We start from the raw sequence: 16845 nt of genomic DNA, 5'->3' as shown, positions 1-16845 counted from the left end.
ACAGCTTGGGGGATATCAGGAGACACTCAGACACCTGCTTCTTTCAGGAGTACTGTTGTCCTGTGTTTCCAAGGAACTTTCCTTCTTAGGTGATAGGTGCCTCTGCATAGGTACTAGACAATCCAGATCACTCTACCTTGATGCTATATGAAATAAAAGCTTTACTGCTAACATAAAGAAAAAAAAATTATTAAAAAATTCTAGACATTCTGCTACAAAATTAGTACTAAGTAATTAAGAGCAAAGAGAAGGTAATCCAGGATCATGCTTCACACTGCCGTGTTTGTGCCTTGTCCAGAAATCTTCACAGATCTTTGCCTTGTTAAAAATCTCTAAGAGGAAAAATTAGGATTAAAGTTAGGCTATTTGCCTTTGACATCAGTGGACTTTGAATGTGACTGTTTAATGCTGTGTGTTTATACATGCAGTTTGTACAATGCACTTATTTATACAGTCTGTAAAAGGCAGTGTTGTGTGCCATTCTCTAAGCACTGTAATGGGTGATATGTACTAGTTAAGTTCAGTTTAAGTTGATTGAGCTTTTATTTTCTGTGTTGGTAAGAGTCTGTTTTTCTGATCACTTCTTTGATTTTATTTTTTTTCCAGAGAATATAAATCTTGTTAAACCTGGGACTATTATAATATATATTGACTCCCTGTATTTTCTCTACTTCCTGGCTGATGTGCCAACTGTTGAAAAAGGCTGTCCAAAAATATAGCCTCTAGACTTTTCTATTGATTGCAAGGCTAAAACTGGATTATCTCACTCTTTTGTCAGCTCCATTTTTTTACTTTTGTCTTTCATCTTCAATCTTCACATTCTGTTTTCTCTGTTTGGAATTTCCTCAAATTCATTGAGGAAATAATCCCATTAGGACTCAAAACACAGAATACAGGGCATCCTCTCATGCTTATTTCTATCTATGAATCATTCATTTGGAGTTCAGTGGCAAAGTATAGATCCCTTGAAAAATGCCCATACGTGCAGTCAGTTGTCAGTCACTGATCATCCAATGTAACTTTCTCATAGACCCCTGTGGTAATCACAAAGTCTTAAGAGAAATTGACAGTGGGAAAGAGATTGACAGATCTCATTTTGGTAAGCTCCTTTTGCTGAATAACAACACCTGTTTGCTATTTTCATGAGTTATATTCACTTTATTTGTAGGCATGCTAGCAAACATCCTCAGTGTTCAGGAAAGTTGAAGTGGTTCTGAGAGATTTGATTTCTGAGAAGACTGGAGAAATATGTATTCTTTTTTTGTAATTGTTGCCTGTCCTGTTGCTATCAGAGGCCGATAAATGTAAATGACGTCTGTTAAAAATAGAAGTCTGTGCCATAGGTTACTAGTCTACCAGCAGATTAATTGCTTGTATTTGATTTTGAGGGTTGAGTGCTGGTAATTATTGGACTGTAATGGCTGTAGTGTTCTCTTGCAGAAATGGCCAATAGCCGTAATTTCCCTCTGAAATGTCTGACTTATGCCTGTGACATCAAAATGTCTGAAAACTTCATTGATTAAAAACAATGGTGCAATAAAAACTTAGACAAATAGCTCTGGTGTATTTCCATTTAAAAAAATGCAAGCACACAAGATTTTAATTAAATATTGATGTACAATTTAAATTTTTTATCTTGTTTGAATTTGAAGTCATCATTGAAAAAGTCAGCACTTCCAAAACAAAATTGTGTTCTAGAACTTGAAAGTATGTCAGAAATATAAGTATATAATATGAAAAAATTGAGCTTTTTTCTGAGTATTGTCTTCCTAGACACTGTAATTTTGTCTTATAACATTTCTCGGAAATCCATTTATTAGATTAGGATTGGACTCATATTTTAGAATTTTAATTCCTAGAGGATGATCCTTTTATTGTTGGTGTTGCAAATGTAATGTGAAAGAACAATTCTTGATTTGGGCTGCAATACACGTGTGAAAGTGAGAATTTGAGTCTGGTCATATACTCTTCAAAGTCTGGAAGGACTGAAGGCCCTCACTTTTCTGATACTATTAAGCCCCCATGGGACTTAAGAGCAATTTACTGACATAATATTAATGGTGGGTTAATACCTTCCCAGGGGCAAAAGAGGGAAAGGATAGGGAAGAATAATGCACAGAAGTAAAACTACCATAGGATTATATTTCTTGCTGGTGTATGAATCAATCAATCAATTTCAATGTCTGAGACAGCTTAAATCTCAGCCAGCATTCTACATCTACATGAAACAATGTTGTTAGGGACAATTCCTAGGAAGAACTCACAATTTTATCAAACACTTGTGATGTTCTTCTTTTTCAAATGGAAATAAAATTTGATAGAAGCATCATCTAAAAAATATTGGCACTAGCAAAGATTGCTTGAGCATTTCAAAGAAAAGAAGTCAGGCATATATATATGTTATGTTTGTGCCTTCACTGAATGAAAATCAGTTTTTATACTTGACAGAGTCATACTGCAGTTTCAGATTAACTCTTCAAAAACAAATTCTTAGTCACTGTGTATTAGGCATCTACTGAACAAGTTCCTGCTTTAACCACAAATTTCAGAATAGTGCCTTTTTTTTTTAGATTCTCTTTCAGTAATGAGGAATAAGAAGTATGACTAGTTCCCAGCCTAGCATTTGAGCAAGTATTTAGCCACATATGTCAATATTTTTTGTGTAATGAGTAGTGTAGTGCTTTTTTTTGCCCCCATGCTTGAACAATGCTCCTAGCAATCCATGACTCATGACTTTGTAGGACTTTGGTGATACATACCATTAAAGTCTAAGAAATAAGAGAATCTGTTTGATCAGCCTAGTCATTATCAGCAGACAAAGTTATCCTGTCAAAATAGAGCAATGCACTTTAAAATGGCAAAACTGAGGACAATGTCTTATAGAAAAGAAAAGAGAAACAAAACAGGAGCTTTATGGGTGGAAATTCAGGAAAGTTACAAGGTGACTCTGTCACAGAGAAACCACTGGCAAATTAGTAATTCACCCCTAGTTAATGGCTTGTCTGCTATAAATAGCATTTTATAGATTGTTAATCCTCATTTTTTCATGGTCTAGCAGCTATTTCCGATGGCTTTCAGCTATGTTTGAGTACAGACTTGGGAGATGAAAATTTGCCAGCTTAACAGCATGTTTTCATTGTAGTAGCTGGGGATTTTGGTTGAGAGAGATCATAAAATTCTGTAATGACTTGGGGGAGGGTGTTCTGCTCAATTCATCCAGTGCATTTAAGGATGTGACACTGTAGAATTTTTTAAATGTTCTGTTATTCACCACCAGCCAACACAGAATTCATCGCTTACAATGTTGCCTGTCAGAAAAAAGATAGAGAACTTGTCAGAGAAGTCAATTCTTAGCTACTTCAGTCTCTAAAGGCAGTGAGAGTGTCTGAACTGGGACACCATCTGTTCAGCTGAGGTGGTTTCTCAGCTGAGCTGTGACTCTGGTCAATGCGAGTTATGACTCTTACCCATCTTGTGGGGATGGGTTACCTTTGAAAGACATGAGGATTTAGGCAAAAGACTTATTATTTGCCTAAGTCCTGCCCTATCATGGATACAGGTAGGATATATACTCAGACTTGAGAAACTTGGAAACATTCCCAATCTTTCAGATTTATGTGCTGCCTAATTAAGTATTGGGCAACCAAGTTTTCCTTTACCAGGACTCAAGACAAAGAAGAACTGAGTGATAAAGAGGTTGCAGAGCCCATTTGGAGAGTTTTGACGACTGTGGTAGCAATAAATTGTTAAAGAAAATTCTGTGACAGTTTGGCTGAAATGGAGAACAAAGAGGAATACTGAAAAATTCCAGAAAAGAAGACATTAGTAGGAAAGGGATAAAGACCTTGACCTATGGAAACGTGTCGCCTTTATCTTAGCATGTTCCAAAAGAATGTGAGAGAAACCGAGGCAAGCTATGAAACACATTCTGCATCTTTGACTAAATTGGAGTCATTCTTTTGCTGCTAGTAGTACAGAGGGATTACTTTCATAGTTCTGGCAAAGATTTTGAATTGTGTGTGCACCAAGTATGTGAAAGACTGTTTTTCATTGTGTCTGCATTGCAAATTTAGAGGGAAATATGGTAGCACGTCAAAATTTTCATATTAATTTTTAAGGAATTCCCATCCATTTTGCAGAAAATTCAGTGTAGTCCACAAAACTGCCTCTCACTTTCTGCCATTTCTCTTTCCATTTCAGTCTTTACTCTAAACCTCTTGGCAGGTTTGGAAGTCTGCCTAGGCAAGACAGTCACTGAAAACTCTAGTACTGTGGTGGAAGATCATGTCTTCAGACGTCAGTAATGCCCCAGTATGTTCATCAGCACAAGTCTACATGTGACATTTGGTGCAGTTTTGTGCAGGAAATGTTTTGTTTTTAAAGGCTAGTTGCTAGGTGTTTGCCATATTCTATACAAATTTGGTATAGGCTAGGTATTAGCTCAAAATTTTGTGTGAAGGAGATGCTGCTGTTGATCTTTAGTTTTAACTGGTATTTTCTCTTTCATTTCTGCTGAGGTATATTTTAAGATCACTATTATTCAAACCATAAATTTTCAGAAACTGTGATGTAGGAATTTGACAGTACAATCCTGTGTTTACAGTGGGAAATGTAATCAGTGTATTGGGATTTCTCAGTGGTGTGTCCGAGAGGATTGGCTTCAAGTTAACTAGAACTGGAGATTGTTAGCCTGCCTTGCACAGTGATACTGCCAAGTACTCCCTGTCACTGAGCAAAGCATCCTGAACTTACAGAGTTTGAAGATACAGATTTATTTAAATACTTCTGCACCTTTTAACAGAAGTGAAGTTTCTAATGTGGTCAACAGAAATATGTTTAGAAACTTTCCTGTATTTTTTTTCTATGTGTAAATCCTAGGCACTTCATCTTCCTCTGTGAAAGCTCTTCTTTCTGTAGATTGCAGAAATCAAGATGATAGCATATAGTAACTAAACTAATGCAAATAATTCCTGAAATATAATTTTCAGTTAAAAGAGCTTTTCCATTAAATTAGAGATATTAGTTACCTCTGACTTTCCAGTACTGACTGACAAAATTCTGCAAAACAAAATCTGGGCTAATTGCTATGATTTGTAGTAATGAAGTATTAACTTTATTTGTCATAAACCATGTCTTTACTTTTTGGGGTACTGTCTTCAAAATTTTATAACTTTCAGATTATAAATAGCTGAAAAGGACCTCAAAAGAAGAATTAAAAATAATTTTTAGAACATCTGTTAAGTTCTACAAGTCGTTTATCTAACCTCTTATATAAATAAATAATATATCTTTTCCACAGAGAGAAAATGTTCACCACCTAGTTCATCAAGGAAAAAAACCCAAAAAATAAACCCTGCCAATGGTACCCCAGACCATTTATAATTTGTATATGAGTAATAGTTTAAATAAGGACTTTGTCCTTTCATTTCAGTTTCAGAACATGCTCCTTTTTTTCTGTTTGACAACTCTATCTAAAAGAAGAAAATCTTTGGACTTCATTTTCTTGCTATGAGTTCACATGCAATAAAAAGAAACAGTGTGTTTCAGGTGGGCTCTTCTCAGGAAGAATTTTGACTCCTGTTTGGTCCATCAGGTGACTAAACTGAGGCTCTGTGGCGAATGTCCGAAACAAGAACAGTTACTTTGCCACATAGAAAGCAAATAATAAGCAAGAAGAAATCAGGTCTGAAATAGAGATGATTTAGAAGCTCAGAATGCAGATCTGGGATTGAAAACTACAGAGGCCTTAAAAATTGTTCAGCCTATTTATTGAGATAACTAAGAAAGTTGTTCTTCATTTTGGGAATGTTTCTGCATAACACATTTAATTGTATTTTGATCAATGCTGACTTTTCTCACTTGCTAGTTAAAAGACTTTTTTGAAACTTCTTGCTGGGTGTAAATGTAGCATTGGAACATTTGCATTTAATATTAGTAGGCAATTTATCCATCAGCATCAATGATAGATAAAACTCAAGGAAAATGGTTTATGATAAAAATAAGTGTTTAGAAGTTTTATTAGTCAAAGCTCTTGAAATGGGATGGTTTGGTGTTCTTCAAGTTCAAAGTAAGAGACTTTGATTTGTTTATTTGTTTTTTCTTTCTCCCCAAATGGATGCTCTCAAGAAGAAATGTTCCAGAGCTACAGCTTTGGCCATTAAACAAGACATTCAATGTCTTTGCCCTTACGATTCAGAATAAAAATTTTACATGCTCTCCTTTGTCACTGAGAGTCAGTACTGCACGTATCAATTGTAACAGGATTACACTGTGTTTTCAGGGGTATTTTGGGGTTTTTGTTCTTCTGGTAGACAGGAATGTAATATGAGAGAGATTATCTTGTAGATAATCTCTATCTACATGTCTCTCCTCCATTACAGCCTTATATAGTTCATCTTTTTTCTGCATATATTAGGCTTACATTCTTGGACATATGCTTCAATGTAGTTATTCCTTGGCAAAAATATGTTTATTTCTCAGTAGTTCATCATTGCAGATTTACTGGTCCTGTGTTACTATGAAATTCAAGGAATCCTTCTGAATTTTTTTCGTTTTAGCAGGAAAAAAAAATGCAAGAATGTAGCATCTGAACAATTATGAGAGAGGAGCCTACCACTTGTAAGAAATCAATCTGAAGTCACAAACCTCTGCTCTGATGGTAGAAAAGGGAGTTTGTCACTGAGGAATCTAGGTTTTGCTCTTGAGGTCATGATCAGTACTTGTTACTACTGATGAAACTAACTGGGCACCTGTCATGACCCAGGAGTAGTTCCTTTTCTTCCTGAAGAAAAAGTGTGTGAGACCCTGTGTAATGCTTGACTGGTGGGTGCTGTGCACATCTGTGGAGAGATTCTATTTCTGACACATGAGAAATATTGTAGTAGTATTTCTTCCTTTCTTCCCATGAAATGTGCAATGAGCTCACAATGCCTATAGCAATTTAATATCTCTGTCCATTCCTACAATAATCAAAAAGATGCTCAAGCTGCACTTGAGTGCACAAAGAAATTTATGATGGAGGGAAGTTGAGTTCTTTCTGAATCTCCTGCCCTGCCAACTTGTCTGCAGCTGAACAGGATCACTTGCAGAGTTGTGCTAGTGTTTTTCTCCATGGAGAGGCAAGAAGGGTTTGTTCCTACCTCAAAAGGCCCTTATTGAGAGATACTGCTACTGGCAATCAGCTCCTCACAGAATGGTGTTCTTGGTTGTTCATTGACTTTTATCCCAGTCCTCTGTGTAGAACAGCATGATTGGCTCAGTCAGAAAAGGGGCATGCAAAGAAAATGATAAAGCATGACAAAAAATTAGGAGAAGTATTGAGATTATTTAAGATTAATAGGGCTTAAATTGTGTTATGAAAATAAAAGTACATCTATAAAACCAATTAGTTAAAAAGCTGGCCATATAAATTAATGAGGAATATTTTTGTGCTTTTTCTATTGAGTTTGAAATATTTTAAAACTAGTTTTTCGAGTTTTTTGGGGGGGATCAGAATAATCTGTGGATCAAAGTTTATGATCTTCCTCTTAAGAAAAACCAAAAACTATGTATTTTTCTACTAGGAGCTATTGTGTTAGATTGATGAACATGTAGACATATCATTCTTTAATTATAAAACTTCAAGAGCTTCTGATCCTCCCAGAATTGTAATCAGGAGCTGTTGAAATCACTTTCTGTTGTTCTTGTAATGATTCATGAGATTTTAATTTAAATTAGTAAGTCATTTCTCCAGTCCCCTGAAAGGGAAGCTGGCAGCATGATCAATTAAATTCAGACTTCTGTAAATTATTTTTATTGGTCATCATTCATGCAATAGCACCTTGATGTCCATAGGCAATATCCTAGAAGGCTTTGGGGATGTGGATTTTAATCACTGCAAGTAGCCAAGGAATTTAACAACTTAATGATAAGTCCCCCTGTTTTAATGGGAACTGTGTGCTAATTAATTAGTACAGGTGGTTTGTCAGCTTTTAAAGAGACACTGATAACTAGGCTGCATTTGCCCTTTGGGAATGTGAATAATTGATTAAGTTTGGCTTCCAAATCAGCTGAATTGAGAGAAGTGGAAAGATCGCTGCAGATTCAGAAAATTCTGTGGTTGTCTTTTAATAAAACAAAACCTTAGAGTTTTATGTTCAGCTGAACAATAGCAAAAATCTCTGTTTGGTCAAATTTAAAATAGTTATTTCAGGTATTAATTTTAAAACAGCGCTGTACTGAAGTGAAACAAAAGTCTAAGCTTACTGTACTTGAAGAGCAGGACACCACATTCTTCTTTGCTTTGTCCAGTACCTAATTGAAGAGGTTGGAAAGGTGAGGTTAGAGGTAAAATTAGTGACAAGACCCTTCCAGGATTTCATAGCTTTTTCAGGAGAGATATGGGAAGATTAATTACCCGAGAATATACAAGGGAACTCTGGTCTCTGAATTCCTCTACCAAGATATAGAGCTGTAATTTGCAGTGGGCACAAAACAAATTCAAGTTGTACCTTTTCCATGAAAATAAAACTGATTCACATTTTCAGCTTTCCCTGCTACATACAGATGTGTTCATGTCTATAGTTTTATCATCAGAATACAGTAGATACTGGAAAATTTCCCTTTACTCTTCTTAACTTTTCTGTAATTAAATGATCTTCTCCTGTTATGTGCTTGATTCCAGCATATCCCAGAACACCACTCTCCGTCTTGGCTAAGATGTTTTTTTTAACTCACCGAAGTTTGTCTTTCTTTCATAGAATTGCATCATGGTTTGGGTTGGAAGGAACCTTCAAAGATCATCTGGTCCAGCCCTGCTGCCACAGTTGCTCAAAGGCCTATCCAGATGTGCTACAAATCTCTTCAACTTTGAGACTTGAATTAGGCTTCAAGTCTCCTCCTCACCTTTTTTACTTTCTTTCATGAATCTATAAAAACTACTTTCCATGAGAATTTAGTGTAATTTGTCGCTGAATACTGACTTCACACCAACTGGAATCAGGTGAAAAGCCCTTACAGAAATCTAGAAAGTCATTACAGGAACAATAATTGATTTTAGAGTAGTTTGGCAAGTCTGGAAAGCTGTAACCCAAAGTCATTTGTGCTGATAGCTGATCCTCAGATTATTCTCTTTGTATCTTATCTCACTGCTAAGAAGTTTGTTTACATTACTTCTAAGATGAGTTTTTTCTTCATGCAAATCCCAGGCAAACATAAATATTCAGTGCTTTAGGCTGGCTTTTAGTGTAGTTTGTAATTCAGTGCTTCAACCAATGATGATATCCATTATGTAGGAAAATGTAATCTGAAGTAATTATTCTTGGAATCTTCTCCTATGGTATTTATTAAATATTTACGAGTGGCAGTTAGCTTGTGGGTTTTTTCCTTGCTTTTAGAACAGAATAGGAAAGCAGAGTGGTAAAAATCTGAAGGCTTTTCCAGCACTGAATATGCATAACATTTTTGAGGGGCAGATGAAGCCTATGTTGTTCAGAGAAATCTTCCTAACAATTCAAACAATGAAAAATGAAGTTGAAGGTAGTCTTTGCATAAGGATATATATGTGGAACAAACTAAAAGAGTTTAGAGGCTTTTATCCAAGCATCCAAGACAGAGAGAGATTTTGACACCTGAACAAGACCAGGAAACAGCCTCTGTTGATCCTGAAGCAGTCCTGCTTGCTGACCTTGGATGTGTAATGATTCTCCAAGTATGGAATAAATTAGGAAAAAAAAATGTCAGTAAGAGGGCTCAAGATCCAGATGATTCCGGTGGACCTGTAGAATATAATGACTGCTGCTTAGCTGTTAATTTATTGAATGCTCTTTTATTTTTGTTGTATAACTTTTTCACATTATGGAAATACTTCTGCCATTCAACCTAATTGGATCTTAGAGACTGCTGGTATCATTATTTTATTTTCTAATACCTCATCCCTTAAATGTACTACCGAGGTAAGTAAATTGTTACAGCGCCACAATATAAAAAAGCAGGCTATTTTTTTAGATGATGAATAAAACAGTAGACAAATGTAGTCCTGTGCAACACATCAGCTGCTTTTTATGGAGTCTTTTAAAAATAAAATAGTCCTAGTCAGTCTTTTCAAAAAATGTGCTTGGGAATATAATCTATAAAGCAAATAAAAAGCAGATCCAGAAAGCATCCAGCAGCCACTATGAGATAGTTGCTGTTTCTCCCCTTTATGTTTCTGCCTTTGTACACTGTATTGGAGCAGTGCATCTACTTCTGACCAAGATGGATAGAGAACCTGGTTTGACAAGTAATGAAAGTTAAATTATTTAAGCAAAATCTGCATTCTTTGAATCCCTTATCATGCAAGAAAGATCAGACCTGAGTACAGATAAATGAAAAATTTCAGTACAAATCTGGATTTATATGGACTTCTGTAAAACCTTTGACATGGTCCCCACAGCATCCTCCCCTCCAAACTGGAGAATGATGGGTGGAGTGTTAAGTGGAATAGGAATAGCTTGGATGGTCACATCCAGAGGGGAGCGGTCAATGGCTCAGAGTCCCAATAGGTATCAGTAATGAGTGGTGTCCCACAAGGATCTGTACTGGGACCATGTTATTTAGTGGAGGAACTGAGTGCACTGTCAGCAAGTTTGCAGCTGGCACACCTGAAGGAAGGATGGGCTGCTATCCACAGAGATATGAACACAAGATGTGTTTATGCTCTAGGAGTGGGCGCATGGGAATCTCATGTGGTTTAACAAGACCATGTACCAGGTGCTGCACCTGTGTCACTGCACCTGTGGTCAGTGCAGGCTGGGGGATGGGCAGATGGAGAGCAGATCCTGCCCAGAAGGATTTGGGGGTGCTGGTGGGTGAGAGGCTTAACATGACACACCCATGTGCACCCACAACCCAGAGAGCCAAACGTGTCCTGGGCTGCATCCAAAGCAGCGTGTGCAGCAGGGCAAGGAAGGGGATTCTGTCCCTCTGCTCTGGTAAGACCCCACCTGCAGTGGTGCATCAGCTCTGGGGTCCTCAGCACAGGAAGGACATTGTGCTGTTGGATCAAGTGCAGAGGATGGACGCCAAGCTGATCAGCAGAGGTGTTCCATCCCTCTACGAGGAAATGCCGAGAGTTTCTGATCGCTCAGCTTGGAAAAGAGAAGGCTTAGACATGACCTGATTGCAGTCTTTGCAGTACTGAAGGGAAATTAGTGAAGAAAGATGGGACAAGACTATTTACAAGAGTATGTAGTGACAGGATACAGAGGAATGGATTCAGATGGAAAGGGAGTAGGTTTAGATCACATATTAGGAAAAAATTATTTTCTTTGGAAACGGTGAGGCACTGGAACATGTCGCCCAGAGAAGTGGATGCCCCATACCTGGTACTGTTCAAGGCCAGCTTGGTAAAAACCTGGTCTAGTGGAAGGTGTCCCTGCCCACTGCAGGGGAATGGGAACTAGGTGATCTTCAAGGTACCATTTCAACCCAAACCATTCTGTGATGATTCTATGATTTAATGGGAGATAGCAATCAATAATTTTGAAGTTAGGCTGTTTTGTGAAATTCCCATCTTTCAAACTGTCTCCCCCTATGAGGAAAAGGTGCTTTTCTCTGTTTTTCCAGTTTTTTCAAAATTGTTGAAGTCTCAGAGTGATTTCTTATCCATCTCATAGGGCTGCAAGGAGCTATTAAATGATACCTGGAATCATCATAACAAGGATGAGTTGAGTAACTTAAGGCTACCAACACTAGCATGCCTGTCCAAAAATTCTATTCAGTCTGCTGTATTTCAAATCTGGTTTTGAACTGCAGAGTGAACACAATTGTAATTGTAGGTTCAGAACAAAGAAGATGGGAAGAGTTGCCTCCATGAGGGAGTTTTTGGACACAAGAACACCTGGGGTATAGATCTTGCCTTTCACCTCAAAAAATCAAATGCATTTAGAAAATGTGATGCATTTATGTCTAGTCTAAGTAGAGAATGCTGTCCATGAGACTTTTAGGAGGTGTTGTTTCATGGTTGTGAATGTGGAACTGCGTGCAGGAGTATATTGTCAATCTTGTTGAAGGATACAAATACAGGAGTGTGGAGTAGGAGACTCTTTTGTGACAGCCATTCATTTCCCTGTGGATTTCCTTTGTCCTTATCCTTGTTTTCCAAGCTCAATAGGCTGGTAAACCTCTGCTTCACTGCTCACCAAATGCAGTAGCAAATCAGAAGTCCTGTAAGGCACAAAATCGGAGATCTATTGCAGCTTCCTGCTCACTAAATGCATACATGTAGTATCAGTTGCTGAACGTATAAAGATGGAGATTCTTAAACCTTTCAACTTTGCAGTTCTTCATATTCCATACTCTCAGGAACTCAAATATCCCTTTCTGCCTTGGGCATTTAAAATATGGAGAACAGCTGGCCACCAGCCTTTTACATATTTGAATACTGTAAGGTCTTATTTGAACTGTTATTCTTCAAATTAATATCTCTTCCTTCATTCCACAGCTCATTCAGTCCGTACTGGTAAATTTTAGATCTCCAGTTTCTCTGATCCTACTCTATGTCTTTATGTTCCCTTTGAACTTTTTGACAGACTGTGCCTGTCTTGATGTCATACTTGAAAATAGGTCTCAAAATAAATTTCTAGGTGAGTCTTTACCACTATCTCATATGATTGAAGAATTTTTTTCATGTACCCTTCTTGTTTGTGCAGCTGATGACAGTGACCTAGATCTGGTAATTTACATACGTTCTAAGAAATTAGATTTTGTTGTCCTATACTACATCCTCCAATTTTCAAAATCATTATCCATCATTTTCATGTCCTTTAACTGCTTAAAGCCCCTTCCAGGTTGATATCACATGGTTATTACTATTTTTTATCCATGTATATGTGTACTTATCTTTTTTATGGTTAATAAAACTATTAGGTCATTCTGAATCAAAGTTAGACCTCAGTGGAACCTTGCCTGATTCAGCCTTTCATCTTCTTTTTTTTGGTCATAATCTACTAAGAGACAAATACAATGAAATAGTTTTCCATTTCTGCTTCTTGTTATCATGTTCACATGCACCATAATCCACCTTATTAAAAAAAAACATAGGTATTTGATGGAAGAGGGAATGAGGCTCCCTGGTGAACCCTCTATTTCCTTCTCAACTAAACCCTTCTTATCTCTATTTTTTCCAGCCTTCTCCTTGACATAACAGAGGATGTTTAACATTGCAGCACACTTGTACAATCTTTTAAAAGACTGAAAGTGTAAACTAAGGGAAATATTTTTTCATATTTCAACATGCTAAATCTAGATGAGGCCTTTTTTTTCTGCCATAATTTTTTACAGAGTTTAAAAAAAATTTTTGTATTTGTTTTGAGACTTACTCAAAGGAAGCTATTTAGCAAAAACACTTCAGTATGAAAGGATTTTCATTTGGCTAACACTTCCACTTAAGTGGGAAAGTGAATACAGTTCAGCAGAGATATTTCAACACCTACTCAGCCCATTAACTGTTGTCAACAGACATATCTGAAAGAATTCTCTCTCTGGGTAAATGCATAACAGCCACTTGCATAACTCCCTAGGCTGTGCATGGCTAAGTTCTATTCATATCGTTGTAGTGTGCCTGTTGCCAAAAAATCTGAGATGCTTCCAGGAAAGTGACAGCAATATGATCTACCATATGACACTTTTTTCCTTTCTTTCTTTTTCTTTTTTCCTTCACAATGAGAAAAACTTGCATGTGACATTTTTTTAAGGGGGAGAAAGGTATGGTGTGCTGAGTAAAAGCACTTTGTGTGCACAACAAGGATCCCTAATGCAGTCTTAGGCTGTTAGTGCCCAACTTCACTGTGCAAGTCTGTGTAAGGTGTGAAGGGCAGCATGGAACCTCCATTTATCAGAAGTGCACTATCTGGTTTGGGCAACCTGACAAATTAATAAAATGTTTACTTTTTTACGTGTTCTGAATTTCCTATGTGCTGCTCTGTTCAAATAATCAAAATCAGCCTTGTGGAAAATTCTCAGCAAGGATACTTGTTTCTAAGTCAGCCCCTAGGCATTTTCAACACTCAAATTCTTTTGCTTGTATTTAATCTGTCTCCGACAGCCATACAGTCTGTTTTGTGGCTCTGTCAACATGCTGCTTCAGTTGATCTAACTACTTATTTTTATGCAAACCTTTCAAATCTAGCAATTTTCTACTGATAGATGGATACATGAGATTTGCCTTCTATTAACTGTTTACAAAAGACAATCAGCCTTCAAACAGCCCCATGTGAGAAACCAAACCTGGCAAACACAGATGAAACAAATGTTTTTTTCCTGGTGCTTTTGTGGATAGATTTTTACCCATGCTCATTCTTCTTTCTGATTTTATAGGAAACAGACTGAAATTTAAATTTACCATATTCAGTTTTTGAAGAATCCTCATTTAGTGCCTCAATCAAAACAGATTTGGTTCTGTGTATAAACCATTGGTCTGGGCATTTGATTGTATCCAGATTTATGTGTCAGAGTGAGGTTTTAAAACTCCCAAAACCCTCCTGCCCCCAACACCCTAACAAACAGTGACTTTGCCTTTAAAAGGGGAAATAAAATCATGGCATCTGTATTGATTTTGCATCTGTTAGAAAGAAAAACTGAATTCTTTACCAAACTCTTTCAGTGCCACCGATACTGAGGAAGAAGTTCTCCATGTCTTCTCAGCTAGTGGGCTGTTCCTCAAAACTGGAGAGAATTTTTACTATTTTTCATTTTGGTTTGGGGTAATGAGATTATTAAGGACAATGGTAGTAATGCTCCCTTTACAGGCTTTGCATGGAACTACTGCAAACACAACTAAAATTTGGATGTATTTATTTCAAAATGTTTTGGCTAAAACACGATCACTTCTAGTATGAATGTATTTCAGTTTAAGACAGCAATGAACTGGTATGAGAGTGAAAGTCATCTTAAACCTTCTCCTGTATTTTGTCAATGTAAATGGTTCTTGAACTGAAGCAGGCCTGCTCTTTTTTATCACTTATCCGTTGTTTCCAGATGGCTCACTTGAACTGCATGTGGGGTTGCTATGTTCTACAGTGCAGGAAAAAATTCTTTGCTGGAGATTTTTACACATCTTAGTGACAGTGGGAAGACAACATAAGACAGGGCAGGCTATTCCTGTGCCACTTTAGTAACAAGGAAATTCTGCCTGGAGGAGGCTTGCTATTAGATAAAACAGTCGTGTTCAGTGAATGAGGTCAGAGTCTGTATCTGCAGGAAACTGAGGGTGGCTTGGAGAGTAACTTGCACTGCGTTTATGAAGTAAAGTGAAATAAGGCCCCCACAGCGAGTCTGATACAGTAAAGTGTGCATATAGCAGGCTGCTGTTTCTTGTTGATCCTTTTTCCTGCTTGTTGCCTTCCTGCCAGTAGACAGTCCACAAACTGTGACAGCAACAGACATCCTCCTGTCTGCTTTCTCAGAGTTCTGACCTCTCAGACAAGTGCCCCCATCAACACAGATGTTGATGATGATTTATGTATTGCTTCTCAGCAGCTTGGACTAGAATCTGGTCAGAAGTATAAAGTTCCTTTCTTAAAATTCAGAAGCCACTTATTCCCCTTTGTCTAATTTCCCATTGGAAATGGGTCATGGCTGTATGTGGCTGTTGCGTTCCTAGGTAAAGCATGAAAAATACTTTCAAAGCTCTCCTTGGAACTGATTATAATTGCTTTCCTCATTACCATTCTCATCATAATGTGCTGCCTTTGCCCTTTCTTCCAACTCATGATCGATGCTTACTGATGGAGGGAAAATGTGATTGTTGAAAGAAATAGGTTAAAAAGAGCAGCAGCCAGTTGGGTCCATACTGATATAATGAGAAAGAAATTACATGTAAGAGATCAGAATCATTGAAATGGCAGCTAGAGCAGCTCTAGACTCTGGGGTTCAGTTTAAAACCCCTGTTTTGGTTTTAGTTTTGGACATACTGTTTCAGCAGAGTAGATTATAAGTGCCTTCTACTGGGGGAGCAATTAACTGGTCAAATAAGTTGGAAGTAATGAAATAAGTAAAAATATGACAAATTTTGTTACAGAACGGTCAGTCAGGAGATGAAGAGTGATTTACCATAGTTAAGTTTAGTTCCAAAAACTTATGGAAATTAAAGGCTGAATTTATCTGTTATAACAGATATCTGTTGTAACAGATTTTTAGTTAGGTGTGTGGATTCAAATGACAGTGCTTCATGACTAAATTTAATCAGTGGCTAAGTGCAAAAGATTTTTTTAAACCTTAAACACATTGTTTCATAGTAAATCATCTGTGATTAGGGGTCAAATTTTCAAGGTCCATCAATTCAGAAAGTAAAGAAAGCACCAAGCTGAATGAAAATGTAAATAGATTTCCAATTTGTGGTGTTTCATTGACAGGAACCTACATAGCCTCTGAAGATATTAGTGAGAAGCTGAATCCTTTTTTAAAGATCTAGGTGATAGCAACAGACATCGTATCAGGATCACTCTTTTGATCACCCTTAGGACAGTGTGTGCAGTATCAAAGTCATCCTGCCCTAACATAATAGAAAATATTACTGCTTCAGAAAAGGCAATACATAACGATAATGGCACTGAAGAAGAACACCAGTGCTGAATTTCCCTGTTAGTTGTGATCTGGACATTATTCCCTGTTCCTAGAACAGAGGAGGGGAGGAGTTATGAGACAGCAGGTCTTGACTCAGCTGCTTATCAGAGTGCTACTTGTATGAAACCTATGTAACTCTGTGGTGCTAAAGACAATTTCATTTGTCTGGCATTGCCCCAGCAAGGGTTCTTTCCATTCACACACTTCTGCTCTTGGTGAGGTTTTTCATGCTGAAATGATAAAATGGTGACGAAAATCATTGTA

At 37.3% G+C, this 16845-nt stretch overlaps 1 protein-coding gene and 1 long non-coding RNA gene across 4 annotated transcripts in view; both read left to right on the top strand.

The window, feature by feature from the left end:
• LOC132069952 (uncharacterized) overlaps nucleotides 1-9343 on the top strand; it is a 36609-nt gene extending 27266 nt beyond the window's left edge. The window contains exon 3 of the long non-coding RNA XR_009417852.1: nucleotides 8739-9343. This is a non-coding gene — a long non-coding RNA (uncharacterized LOC132069952). The remainder of the gene's footprint in view (nucleotides 1-8738) is intronic.
• GABRG3 (gamma-aminobutyric acid type A receptor subunit gamma3) overlaps nucleotides 1-16845 on the top strand; it is a 302729-nt gene that overhangs the window by 56380 nt on the left and 229504 nt on the right. The window lies entirely within an intron of this gene.

Source organism: Ammospiza nelsoni, chromosome 2 (genome assembly GCF_027579445.1).
Source record: "Ammospiza nelsoni isolate bAmmNel1 chromosome 2, bAmmNel1.pri, whole genome shotgun sequence".
Taxonomy (NCBI): domain Eukaryota; kingdom Metazoa; phylum Chordata; class Aves; order Passeriformes; family Passerellidae; genus Ammospiza; species Ammospiza nelsoni.
This window is presented reverse-complemented; position numbering and strand designations above follow the sequence as displayed.